Here is a 14596-nt window from a genome sequence, read left to right as displayed (position 1 = left end):
TGGATGGCATAGCTCCAAGAACCCCTGTTCTCAACTGCCCTGGCCAGGTCTTGCAGGCTCAAGCCTATGGCTGCTCTGATCAAATCTAAAATCTGGTGTGTGGGTTTCCGTTCTTTGTACTGCCCCCCACCTTTTCCAGCATCATTATCTTTTCCAATGATGGGGCCAAAGTAAGACAGTCTCAATTTAGTAATCTTGGTTCCAGTGAGAGTTGAGGCTTGATCTGTTCTAGGACCCATTTGTTTGTCTTCTTAGCTGTCCACAGTATCCTCATCTCTCTTCTCCAACACCAGATCTCAAATGAGTTGGTTTTCTTTTTGTTGACTTTCTTCATTGTCCAGCTCTCACATCTGTACATGATGACGGGGAATACAATGGCTTGGATGATCCTAACTTTGATATTCAGAGTTATATCTTTGCACTTTAGGATCTTCTCCAGTTCTTTCATAGCTGCCCTTCTCAGTCTTCATCTTCTTCTGATTTCTTGACTGCAATCTCAGTTCTGGCCAATATTTGGTCCATAATATGGGAACTCTTTGACTATTTCAATTTTCTCATTATCTAGGATGAATCCTTGTAGCTCTTCCCATGGTCATTTCTTCTTCTTCTTAATATTTAGCATTAAGCCTACCATGGTGCTTTCCTCCTTAACTTTCTTCAGTAATTCCTCAGGATCATTGTTGGTTTCTGCTAGTAGTGTTGTGCTATCTGCATATTTTAGGTTGTTAATGTTCCTTCCCCCAATCTTCACTCCTCCTGCCTCCAACTCTAAACCTGCTGTGCAAATGATATTCTCTGCATACAGGTTGAATAAACAGAGTGATAGTATGCAACATTGCCTGACCCCGAGGTTTTTGTGATCTATGCAGTCAAAGGCCTGTGGCCTCTTCCAACTTTATGATTCTATGAGTCTATGAACATTTAGTATCTTCCATGTATGTGGTGCATTGATTCTACCTCAGTCTTTGTTTGGGCTGAACTTTCATGAAGCTATCCAAAGTGCTGAACCCTGTTTGCAAAATAAGCTCAGCATGTGGGTAGCTCCTCCAGTGTTTGGACTTGAATGCAAAGTTTTAGAGTCTCCCCACTTGCACAGAAACTGCCATTTTTCATGCGGACAAAGCAACGACAGAGACATAAGGGCTAACACACCCTCCCTTCCTTATGTCCTTCAACAACATGTGTCAGTAAGGCCAAAAAAAGGCTTGGTTCTCCCTTATATTTTCCCCACATCAACACTGCAAAGTTCATAAGGGAACCCAACATCATTTTGTCTACAAGTCCTTTAAAATACAGGATCAAACTACATAATGTGGAACTGTGTCATTCTGCCAATCCTCCTGTGTCTGATTAAGGCCGTTCCACACCACACCTTTACACCTCTATGATCTCACCTGAAATGCCATGGTTTTATCCTAAGGAATCCTGGGATTTGTAGTTTGGGGAGGCAAGATTATGTTCCTCCTCTTCTCTTCCCTCCTCTTGCTAAGTTAATAGGTTATAGACTACTTTTGCCCTTTGGAAGTAGTTTGCAGCAACGGAAATAGGCTGAGGATGGAGGAAGGAAGTGGGAGAAACTGAGACATTTTAAAAGCATCTTTAAAAGGTAGGATGGCAGAAGATTAACTGGGACTGTCCTTGTCAAATCAGGAGAGTTGAGGGGTATGTTGCAAGAGAGTTCATAGCATCATAGAGTTTGAAGAGACCACAAGGGCCATCCATTCCAACCTCCTGCCATGCAGGAATGCACAGTTTTTTCCACTGGACCCCCTAAGTCAACCTGGGGCTGTTTGAATCAGGAGGGTGGTACTGCTTTCAGACTGTTCCTACCAAACTGGGACAGTTAAGGGTGATGCACACATGTACCTACATGCTATTTTTAGACTTGCCTTCAGATTTCAAGTTTTGAGAAACAATTACAAGTTTAAGAGTGGTGGAGGAAGAATAGGCAAGAGAAGGAGAGTTTTCCCTTCCCCATAAACCCTTTGTGTGTTTCAAAGAGCACTAAGCTGCTGAGTCCACCTCCTCTGCAACCACACTTCCTCTCTCCAAGGTGTGGTCCCGGCGCTTGGAGACACAAGGAGCTATAAAGAGAAACTGGGTGTGTGACATACTTGGTGTGCCTGTGTGTCTCCATGCATGCGCAGGGTGGGCGAGAGGAAGGGGGGGGGGATGCAAGATTCCAATAAAACATGGTGCAGACAGAGAAAGAGTGGGCTGCTGGGCCATGGTCTAGCTTGCCAGACGCCAGCACTGCTGAGGAGGGTGATGGGAGAGGTCACCCACATGGGCCTTCCCCCCCTCCCCACTCACAACGATCTTATCTCTGCCCAGGAAGATCCGACATTTCCTGCCTCTGTGCAGCCACTGCAAATACAAAGGGTGAGAAGATTGAAGTGGAAGGCAGCCCCCACCACACGTCCACATCTCTGTGACACCCCCACTCCCTGTGCTGACCATTTTCAGGGCCTCACTGCTTACAGCCATCAGCCCCTTGACTGTGGTTTGTTTATCTGCTGCATGGCCCTAACAAGGTCTCCTGGTGTGTGATGCATGGTAGCTGTGCACACAGCCAGGACTTAGAGGCCCCTTGGGAAGTGAAGGCCTTGAGTTCCTAGTGAAAGTCCAACAGACTGGCTGGGTGCCATGTTTATGTCACACCCTGGACACCAGGCCCTATGTTTATATCATACCCACAGCCCAACCTAAATCACTTTCCCTTGCCAAGGTGAGCCATGGACAAGGGTCAGTGATTCAGAAGGTTGCCAGATCTCTGGGTGTTACCGAAAATACCAGGGTCCCAGAGGGCACTGACATCTAATATTTAATAGGAGAATTTTAATAGAATCATAGAGCTGGACGAGAGCTTAAGGACTATCAAGTTCAACCCCATTCTGCCATGCAGGTGTATACAGTCAAAGCACTCCTGACAGCAGTGGCATCCCTAGGGTTGGTGTCACTTGGTGCGGTAACTCATGGTCTCACCCTCCCCTTGACCTCCTCCCATTTCACACTATACAGAATCCTTAGGAATGCTTTTTTGCACTAATATTACTCATAAATCATAATTCCCATACACCACTGAATGTAATGTAAGACTAGGACTTGGAAGGGCAGCCATGAAAAAACTAGACAAGATCCTAAACTGCAAAGATATATCACTGAGTAATAAAGTTACAATGGTCCATGGCATTGTATTTCCCATCACTAGCTATGAATGTGAAAGCTGGATGGTGAAGAAAGCTGAAAATCAACTCATTTGAAATGTCGCGCTGGAGAAGAGTTCAACAGATGCTGTAAACTACTAAAAAGACAAATAAATAGGTCTTATAGCAAATCAGGCCTGAGCTTTTCCTGGAAGACAAGATGACTAAACAGACTGTCATACTTTGGACATATGGGAAGACATGACTCACTAGAAAAGACAATAATGGTTGGTAAGGTAGAAGGCAGTAGGAAAAGAGGAAGACCACAGATGGATAGATTAATCAAGATTAAAGAATGCCCTGATGCACACTGGTGACCATTGCACATGGATGCTGTGGTGCATCAGTCACTCTGCTGGCTACAACTGCAGAATGAACACTTGCACATTATAACATCACAACAGTCCCTAGGTGAATATTGCTGTTCGAAACTCTCAGTTCTGTTTCCTGCTTAAGTCAGTCCACTTACAAAGACGTTAAATCCTATGCTGAATTCCAGCCACTATCTCTAAATGCTCAGCTATTTATTTTATTCCTTTCATTTAAAATGGAAGTTTTAAGTTATTGAGGACTGAACAAAAATTTCATTGAGAGGCCATTCAGACTACGTTTTGTACCAAATTATAACCCAGATTAAAAGTCGGAAGTTCCCATTGGCACCGGTTTAAACACATCAGAATTAGGGGTTTGCACACCCAGTCCCCCTTAGAACATTTTTTCTAAACGTGGATTATTTCCTGTATCTTTTTGGAAAACCCGTTTCTTCCTTGCTGCCGGCAAATGTGAACTTGGCCCCGGTCATGATCAGGTCGAGTTCAGCGGAGGGATTTAGGTCAGAGGAGGGCAGCGGGCGGAACATGCCTCCTTCTCGCAGGCAGCTTTCTCTCTCTCTCTCTCTCTCTCTCTCTCTCTTTTGTAATTTTATTTTTGACAGATTATGCAAATACTTGTTCTACAGGTTGATACATATTGATAGAATGTGTCTGCTTGTGCTACATTTCCCTTTCGTTTGCTTACTGCTGGCACGGCACCTCATTTTGCAAGTGGCGTTTTTTAAAATTTGTGTGTGTGTGTGTGTGTGTGTGTGTGAGACAGAATATGCAAATGCTTGTGTTTCCTTTTAAATTTGGCAAATTGATACAATGTGTGAATGCTTTTGCTACATATGTAAATGTGTACGTAAGGAATTCTAGGGTGGCAATTGGAGGGAAAGCAAAGAAAGAGGATGCAGAGATGGCATTCTGAGGTGAGGTATTGTTGTGAATCGAAGGCTTTCATGGCCGGCATCAATAGTTTCTTGTGGGTTTTTTGGGCTATGTGGCCATGTTCTAGAAGAGTTTGTTCTTGACGTTTTGCCAGCATCTGTGGCTGGCATCTTTGAAAATGCCAGCCACAGATGCTGGCAAAACGTCAGGAAGAAACTCTTCTAGAACATGGCCACATAGTCCGAAAAACCGACAAGAAACCGAGGTATTATTATTATTATTATTATTATTATTAAGTATGATGAGTATTGATTATGTGCATGCTTTGGGCTGGAAGGGAAGTGAAGAGGATGATATGGTGGGGGAGGCAAGGGCTTCGAGGTGGCATTGGGCTGGAAGTGAAGGTAAGGGAAGGGTTCCAAAAGGAGAAATGCTGGGATGCAAGCAAATGGAAACTAGAGGCGGCATTCAGAGGGAAGTGGAAACCCATGACTTGGGGAGTCACACTCTCTCAGCTTCAGGGGAAAGCAATGGCAATCTTCTCGAACCAATCTGCCAAGAAAACCCCAGGATGGGGTCGTTTTAGGGTTGCCATAATCTGTAATGGCCCAAATACACACACACACACACACACACACCACACACACACGGAGGCTTTTAAATTTGACAAGTTGACAGAATAGTGCACACTGCTGCCAGTTTTTTGTTTTTTTTAAAGAGGGAGGAAAGAACCAATTCCGTGGCCAATGATTGTAGGATATCCCTTTGATGAAAGCGGAAGTGAATTTGATGGCACACAAAGGAGGCTCCATTTTAAAGCGTACTGCAATGTGAACTTTAGAGGGCAAATTGCATCGACCAGAGAATAATAATAATAATAATAATAATAATAAACTATAATAAAATTATATATATACCGCCCTTCGCAAGCATCAGGCGGTTTTCCAACATGTATTCATACAATTTAAAACAATAATACAAACAACACTTTAAAACCATCATAAAGTTCATAACTGCGCCAGATCTAGATGTCTCAATATGGCTAACAGGGAATCAGGGGAGGGGAATCACAGATTTTCATAGAGGGGGATTTTTACAAAGGGGCTCAGACAGGCCTAAGGATAAGCGCGTCTGAATAAGAACGTCTTTAGCTCCTTTTTAAATTGGGCCAGGGAGGTTGCCGAACGGAGCTCAGTAGGCAGTGTGTTCCAGAGGAGGGGGCCGATGGTCGAGAAGGCCCTCTGGTGTCTTCTGTAATCTAACCTCTGGAACTTTCAGTAGCTGCTGCCTACTAGATCTAGTGTGCGGCGGATTGTATAGAAGAGGCGGTCCTTCAAGTACTACTGGGCCCAACAGTTAGGGCTTTATAGGTCATAACCAACACCTTGTATTGCGCCCGGAAGCGAACAGGCAGCCAGTGTAGGTCTTTTAAGACCGGTGTTATATGGCTGGTCCAGTGTATAGTGACCAGCCTTGCTGCCATATTCTCTGCACTAATTGCAGCTTCCGAGTATGTACAAGGGTTGCCCATGTAGCGCATGCAGAATACAACCGAGAGGTTACCAGAGCGTGTACTACTGTTTCTAATCCCCCCGGTCCAGGTAGGGACGCAGCTGGCGTATCACCGAAGCTGATAACAGGTGCTCCTGACCGTCGCATCCACCGAGATGTAAGGTGGAGCGACGAGTCAGAGAACCCCCAAACTGCGTACGGAGTCCTCACGGGAAGCATGCCCCGTTCAGGACAGGTGGAATCACCGCCGTCCCCGGGCCGGGGAGCCTATCACAAGTACCTCCGTTTTCTCTGGATTCAACTGAGCCTGTTTTCCCTCATCCAGCCACTCCACCGACTCCAAGACAGGCCACGAGAGAGAGGATGCCATCCCTGTCACTGCATCAGTCGGAGACATAGAGAAAATTATTTGGGTGTCATCAGCGTACTGATAACCCCGCCCCCATGTCTCCGGATGATCTCTCCCAGCGGTTTCTGTAGATGTTAAAAAGTGTGGGAACAAAATGGTCTCCTTGAGGGACCCCAGATGTTAGGGGTCTCTTGTCGGAGCACACGTCTCCCAGCTGCACACATCTGGAACCTCCCGATGAGGTAGGAACGGAACCACTGGAGCGCAGTGCCCCGAATGCCCACCTCTGCCAGGCGCTCCAGAAGGATAACCATGGTCTATGGTATCGAAAGCCGCTGAGATGTCCAAGACACAACAGAGACACGCTTCCCCTGTCGATGCTCAGACGGAGGTCATCGACCAAGGCTACCATGCAGTCTCAACCCCATAACACGCCCGGAACCGGTTTGAAATGGTCCAGATAATCCGTTCAATCCAGGATCGATTGGACTGGAGTGCAGCCGCCCTCTCGATCACTTCCCCAAGAATGGCAGCAGCGATACAGCCGATAATTATTGTATATCAGGGGGTCCAGGGAGGGCTTTTTTAGTAATGGTTTTACCGTGGCCAATTTTAAGTTTGATGAAATTGCCCCTCCCTGAAAGATGTATTAAAATCCTGTGTAACATTTGAGTTACAGCTAGTCCCCCCTGAGCCGCCAGCCATGAGGGACAGGGATCGAGAGAGCAGGTCGTCTTCCTAACACTCCTAAGGATCCTGTCCACATCCTCGGTACTCACAGGCTAAAGTGATCCAGTCTAACCAAGTCCATGGAGGCTCTGGATACCTCTATTCTGGTCCTCGTTTAATACTGGCGTCTAGACCTTCACTTATCTGAGAGATTTTATCCGTGAAGAAGTTGTTAAATCTGTCACAGCAGGCCTGGGAGGTTCAAGGATCTGGTTCGGGGCAGGAGGTAGCTGTGAGTTACTCCCTCACAACCCTGAACAACTCTGCCGGATGCGACTCCGCGGACGCGATACGACAACCAAGAATGAATTCTTAGCTGCACGTATCGCCTCTCATAGTCCCTCCAAAAGGGTGGTCTAGGAGAGTCTTGTCAGATAATGCTGGTGTTTCCCATCCTCCAGTTAGTGCTCTAGCCGTCGCAGAACCCGCTTCCTAGCCTGGAGATCTTCAGTATACCAGGGCTTTTTTTGGAAGCAGGTCTGAGAGGGCGCTTGGGAGCGATACTGTGTATAGCCCTCGAAAGGTTGGTATCCCAAATACCAACTAGGGCATCAACAGAGTCGCCGTCCACTCCAACCGTATATCCCTCTAGGGCTTCTTGGAACCTTTTGGGTTCCATCAGCCTTCGAGGGTGGACCATTCTAATAGGTCCACCACCCCCGGGGAGGATCTGGGTAGAAGCCTTGATTTTTGCCTCCACCAGGAAATGGTCCGTCCATGACAAGGGGGAAATGTTTGATATTTCCGCCCACGGAACTTCCGTGTCCGTGCAAAAGACCAAATCGAGTGTATTACCCGCAGAATGCGTAAGCCCCGAGACCAGTTGTGACAGGCCCATGGCTGTCATGGTCTCCATGAATTCCCGAGCCGCACCAGATGGAACATAGCTGGCCGCGAAGGGGATGTTGAAGTCTCCCAGGACTAGAAGCCTGGGAGACTCCAGCATCAGCTCTGAGACCAGCTGTGTCAGCTCGTTAAGGGAGTCTGTTAGCGCACGGGATGGTCGATACACCAACAGAATCCCTAGACTGTCTCTGGCCTTCAGGGTCAAGTATATACACTCGATATAGGAAGTTTGACGCACATGGTTCCTGGTTAGAGACAAGGTGTTTTTATGCACCAAGGCCACACCCCCTCCCCGCCCACCTAACCTGGTCTGGTCCTTCACTGAGTACCCGGCAGGTAGGGCCTGAGCCCATACAGCTTCTCCCTCAGGCCCAAGCCAGGGTAGTACGAACTTCTTTCCGGGCAGATTCGGTATGGGGGCAACCAGATCTGCCCAGTTCTATCCAGAGCAAATGGGCTAGTGAAAATGGGGCCTTAGGCTGCATCCGCATTGTAGAATTAATCCAGTTTGACACCACTTTAACTGCTATGGCTCAATGCTATGGATTTTTGGGAATTGTAGAATGCAAAGATATAGCTGTGTTAGTCTATAGAATCAGAATGTAAAAAGATCTTGTAGCACCTTTCGTTATCACATGACCGAAATTGGAAGTATAATCCAGTGTCATCCCGAATGCAATCAAGAGTATTCACTTTATTGCACGACAGGTTATTAGGTGCATTCACTGGCATTCTGAACACATTCCAAACGCAATTCCACAGCAATCCAAAATTAAGTAAATTTGGTGAACTACCGAATTCACAAATCCTATTCCCAGGCTACTTTGCATTCAATGCAGTGTTGTTGGGTGTGATATGCATGTCTGCTGTGGCCCTGGTATTCCCCCCGCATCAATTCCCATGATCCCCTTTTTTGTTTTGGCTTCCCAGGGCTCCTAGGTCTTCCTTGGCAGCTGGGAGGAAAAGCAGCTGTTTTTGACAGGAAAGAGTGGGGGGGGGAGGCTCTCCATGAGGTGTCCTGCAAGTTCTCTCTCTCTGCCCAAAAGGGTGGGCTTGAGGCTTGCCCTGCTCCTGGCCCCTTGTGCCCCTTAGGAACTGTTTTGCCTCCCTTCCTTTCTTCCTCCAGGGCCAGGGGGCTTCAAAAAGAGAGAAAACTCCCCCCCCCTTTTATTAGCCCCAAAGAGTTCTTCTTCTTCCCTCATACCTGCTCTTTTGGGGGAGGATGGAGTGGGGCAGCCCGGGGGATGGGGTCTGTTTTCTTCCCCTAAGGGGCATCGCTCTGGGCTCACAACAAACTCCAACTCTCTGAATTCCATAGCCTTAAACCACAAAGAGTTAAAGTAGTGCCAAACTGGGTTATTTCTCCAATGTGGACGTAGCCTTAGTCGCCAGCTCTGGTTCCTGCCCAGCTTCCCTTCCCCTTCCCCCGACTCAATGTAGGCATGCCATGCCTCACATGGGACTCTCAATGGGCCAGGTTAGAACCAGAGAGGACCCAGGCCCCCCCCACAATTCGGTACCCACAAAGCTCTCCCAAATGGAGGGACTCCTTCTCTCTCCTCCCCCCCCCCCCAATAGCTGGGGACTTAAAGGCACAGACACAGACCTCTCTCTCACAACACACACACACACACACCACCCCAACACACACACACACAACCATCTGGAGACCCCCCACCCCGCTTTTTGAGTTTTCTTGGCAGGTTTATTCAGATGGGGTTTGCCATTGTCATTTTCTGAGGAGGCTGAGAGAGTGTGACTTGCACCAGGTCACCTAGTGGGATTCGATCCCTGCCTTCTAGGTTCATAGTCCAGTGCTCAAACCAAGTACAGGGTCGCTTTCAACTGGTTTTGAATTGGTGAACTGCCTAAACAACATGAAATAAGGGGTAATGAATGAACAAATAATGTGAAACCAGGCAAAACCATGGGAACCAGAGGCAAGCCCCGCTGAAAATGTAAAAAGCTCACAAACCAATTCTGCCCTTACTGCGCATGTGCAGGGATGCTAATTCGAATTCTAGACTATGAAGGGTACGTTCTCATATGATAATTTCTTTTGCATTTGCCCTACTTTGCGTTTGGGACAGGCGCTGTGTTCTTCTGTGCGTTTGATAACCATTTGCGTAATAGCATTCATTTTCGAATTGGCCCTAGTTTCTTTTCTTTTGAGGTTGAGAGACATTCCTCCTGTGTGATATCGTCCTAACAGAAAGAAAGAAGTTGACAGTATGAGCTTTCATAGACTAACTAGTTTGTTGTAGTACCAGAGCTCTCTGACACAGAAGGCTAAATGTTTTAAAAAACTACAATTCCCAGAATTCCATATCATTGAGCCATGGCAGTTAAATTGGTGTCAAACTGGATGCAGCCTTGGGGAAGGGAGAATTCATATGAGGAGTAATGGTGAATCTCATTCCTGCCCCCTGAGCTAAATCCCTGCATGGACTGTTGTTTTTAACTGCTTTTAAAATCTCACTGGGAAACCAACAGCTGAAGCTGCACAATTGTATAAATTATGATGATCAATGAGTGACCCGTCCCATCCCCAAACGTGAAAACAGGACTTCTTTTCCTTTCCTATTTTCTAAAGTCCCGCTTTTATCTGCATAGACCTTCAACTGAAAATGCATGAGCCAAGTGGGGCAGATATAAACATTCCCACGAACCCGCCTTTGCACTTCACTCTTTGTCATCAGCAAGGTTTTGCTCTCAAATCTGTGTCTTTCTATATTTGTATCACCTTGTCCTTCAGTCAGCAAAAACCATTTCCATGCAGTGGACAGGAAGTCATGAGTTTAGATAGGAGATTAGAACTTGTCACTCCAGGCATGAAATGCCGCCTATAGGAACCCAAATTAACTTCAAGTCCTTGGCAATCTCACACTGAAGGCTTGATGTCTCCTACCATAAAAATGGGACAATCAGAGCCTGTAGGTTTAAAGTGATTTTATTGGTGATTTCATTTGATAATGTATAACTGCATTTGACATATCGTTATAATTATATTGTTAGTTGGGAGGGAAGAATAATCCAAATTTATTTTGAAAATGCCCTAGTAAAATAGCTTTCAGGCTGAAATCTGCTAGAACTGGTTTCTTGGTAGGGATCAACAGAGATGCCTGGATCTGGGATTATTTTTCTTATTCTTCTGGTGGGGTGGAGTGGGGCTGGCTATAGAGATTGGCATGATGGGGATCCATGGGGTGCAGGAGCGAGGAATGGAAAGACTATTCCAAAAATATTCCAAAAATGGATATCTTGAGTGTCTGGAAACCTTGACCAGGAGGGAAAAACACACCCAAATTTTTGCACAGAAAATAAAATTCTCAGCAGAAAATAATATTTTCTGCACCATAATCTTTTCTTCACAGCAGATATAAATATATATATCCATGGAATGAATCCTGAACTGCAGATAGACTGTACTGCAAAGACTGCAGTTTTTGCAGAGTTTCTCACAGCAGCAGAAATATGGTAAAATTATTTGTTCGTACCCATAAGAATGACATCTATGAAGATCTGCATCCTCAGCAGGACCTCTGGTCCTTTTCTGAATCTGACCATCTTTGCGGAATGGGAAGTGCAGCTGCTTAACCAAGTCTGCAAGAACACCATCTCAATGTCAATAGCCATGGCAGGCTTTGATACGAAGACTGACTCTTGTCATTAAACCATAAGTGTGTATATCTGTCTGTCATATCTCAGATCTGTTGGATCACCGAAATGCATTGAATCATGGCAAAACAAGCCCTTGCACAATTTCCTAGCGTTGAGTCCAAAACAGAGGAGCACATTTTGGTATCAACCAGTATCTGGTGAGACATAACTGTAAAGCCAAAGAAAAACAGAGCCCTGCTACAGGAAAAGTAGTCTGAATCAGAGACAATTTTAGATGTTTCAGAGAATATCAAGGAAAAGCAGAGTAAGCATTACCAGCAGAGTTTCTTAGTACCTCTGCTACTGATCCTAATGTCAACTAACTGGCCCTTTCTAATAACAAGAACAATTGGAAAAATAAGGAGGAGGTTCAACATGGAGAGTTTTCCTTTGGTGCTTGCTTGATAATTTTTCATTTTGGCTTAATGACTGCTGTTTCATAATTGGCATGATAACCATGTTTAAATATTTGAAGGGATGTCATGTGGAAGAAGGACCAAGCTTGTTTCAGCTGCTCCAGAGATTAGGAAACCAAATCTTTGTTCAGTCCATCTTGCACCCCAGTTTGGGAACCCCTGTCTTAAAGCTTTGTCTTCCAGACCATTTACCATTATTGTTCATCCTCCTCAGGGTACAATCCAACAGAGTCTTCCAAGTGAGATCTGACCAAAGATCTGAATAGAGTGTATTTGCTGTCTCCTTGACATTACAGTGGTCCTTCCACATTCACTGGAGTGAAGGACTCCTGTGAATGTGGAAAAACCGCAAACTAAAAAACAAACACAATTCACATAACTCCTCTCTAGGAATCTCTAGTTCCTCCAGTGCAACTCTGTGGTCAACATCTGCCAGAAGTTGATCATAGACTCATGCTGGAGGACCTACAAATGCCTGGAGAAGTGTTTTCTCTAGGAACGTCTAGGTTTTCCAGTCAACTTCCAGGAGGATTGCACTGTAGGACCTAGAGATTCCTAGGGAGAACATATTAACCAAAACCGTAAATAATCAAAGCTGCAAAAGTCAAAGCCACAAATGTGGAGGGCCAAATGTATACTTAAGTAGCCTAGGATTGTGTTGACTTGTTTGGATGCTGGATCACACTTTTAAGTCATGTTTAGTTTGAAGTCTACTAAGACCTCTAGATCCTTTTCACATGTACTTCTCTGAATGAGCTGGAACCTTGTGCATGGAGAGCATGAGTTGTGGCAACACACACACATCATGGAAAAGGGCAGACACTACAAGCAATTTGCAAGAAGAACAAGAGATGGGCCCACACCTGTTGAAACTGAATGACTGGAAATCCCAGACAGACTGACCAGCAAGAAATGAGACTCACACCTTCGGCTGATCATTTTTTAATTTTATTTTTTTGTCTAAAAGCTGCAGAGTGAACCGAAGGAAGAGGACGGTTGCTTTGTTCAGGATAAAATACAGATTGGATTTTCCCAAATCATTTCCAGACATAACACACGCACACACAAACACACACACACCTCATAGCATGCAATCTCCCACTGCCAGTTTCTTGCACAACTCCATACCCCCATCTGAGTCAATGCAAAGTTTCAGGTTTCAAGCTGGGGTCTGGGGCATGTTTGCAAACATTGCGGGAGTGAAAAATTGAGGGAGTGGGGGACCTTTCCTTGCTAAACTGGATCTTCTGGCTGGTTGTCAGAGGGGGAATTCCAGTGTTATACAAAATGTTGTAACTTGTTCCTTTTCGGTCTGAACCGGTGAAGCACAGTAGTCTCCTCTAAACCCCTGAATCCTAAATACATTTTCCAAGATGCCATTCCCAGTGTGAGTTTCTTTCCAAGAAGGTGCCCCTAACCCTCCCTAGAAACCAAATTGACTTAAATGAGGCTATCATACTTTGAGCATATCATGAGAAAGCATGTTGTTGTTGTCATTGTGTGCCTTCAAGTCATTTCCAACTTATATTGACCCTAAGATGAACCTATCATGGTGTTTTCTTGGCTGCCCTCTGAGGCTGAGAGAGTGCCATCAAGTGGGTTTCCATGGCTGAATGGGGATTCGAACTCTGGTCTCCAGTTCTTGTCACATGCTCAAACCACTACACCACCCTGTCTCCCTGAGAAGACATGACTCACTAGAAAAGACAATAATGCTTGAGAAAGTAGAAAGAAGTAGGAAAAGGAGAATTCTATTTTAATGTTCACCTTTGTATATTTTTAATTTTATTCCTTTCCATTGTAAGCTGCTTTGAGTTCCAACTTTGGGGAGAAAGTGTCATTATTTATTATTATTATTATTATTATTATTATTATTATTATTTTGGGGATCATACCTCCCAGAATTTCCCAGCCAACATGACTAGTAGGAGTTTGTTTAAAAAAGTAACTTCTACAAGATCTAAGAATGTTTGCCCTGTAGGACCAAAATCACAAAAAAGGTAGGGTCACAAAAGGATCGGATTAAGGAATCTTGTGACACAACTAAAACACACCTGTTTATTTTGCACAATCCTATATGGATTGCAATCCACATATTGAGGAGGGAGCAAGCTTCTTTTCTGCTGCTCCAGAAACTAGAACGCGGAACAATGGATGCAAGCTGCAGGAAAAGAGATTCCACCTCAACATTAGGAAGAACTTCCCGACAGTAAGGGCTGTTTGACAGTGGAACACACTCCTTCCTCGGAGTGTAGTGGAGTCTCCTTCTTTGGAGGTCTTTAAGCAGAGGCTGAATGGCCATCTGTCGGGGATGCTTTGATTGAGAGTTCCTGCATGGCAGAAGGGGGTTGGACTGGATGGCCCTTGTGGTCTCTTCCAACTCTATGATTCTATGATTTCCAAGGCACTGTTTTGAGGGAACCCTGTTCTCTAGAGTCAAACCATGTTGCCTCCTAATATTTTCTTACCTTGTTCAAATTATTTCTTCTTTTTAGTGGGAAACATTTTTGTTTGGTTATTTGTTTGTTGGATTTCTATCCTGCTTTTCTCCCAAAATGGGGTTCAAGGCGACTTACAACAATCTCAAATGGCTAGAAATGAAACATTAATTGCAAAATTTAAAAATAGATAAATAAATACTAACATTAAAACACAACAGTTACAAACAGTTGT

Source organism: Sceloporus undulatus, chromosome 4 (genome assembly GCF_019175285.1).
Source record: "Sceloporus undulatus isolate JIND9_A2432 ecotype Alabama chromosome 4, SceUnd_v1.1, whole genome shotgun sequence".
Classification (NCBI taxonomy): Eukaryota; Metazoa; Chordata; class Lepidosauria; order Squamata; family Phrynosomatidae; genus Sceloporus; species Sceloporus undulatus.
This window is presented reverse-complemented; position numbering follows the sequence as displayed.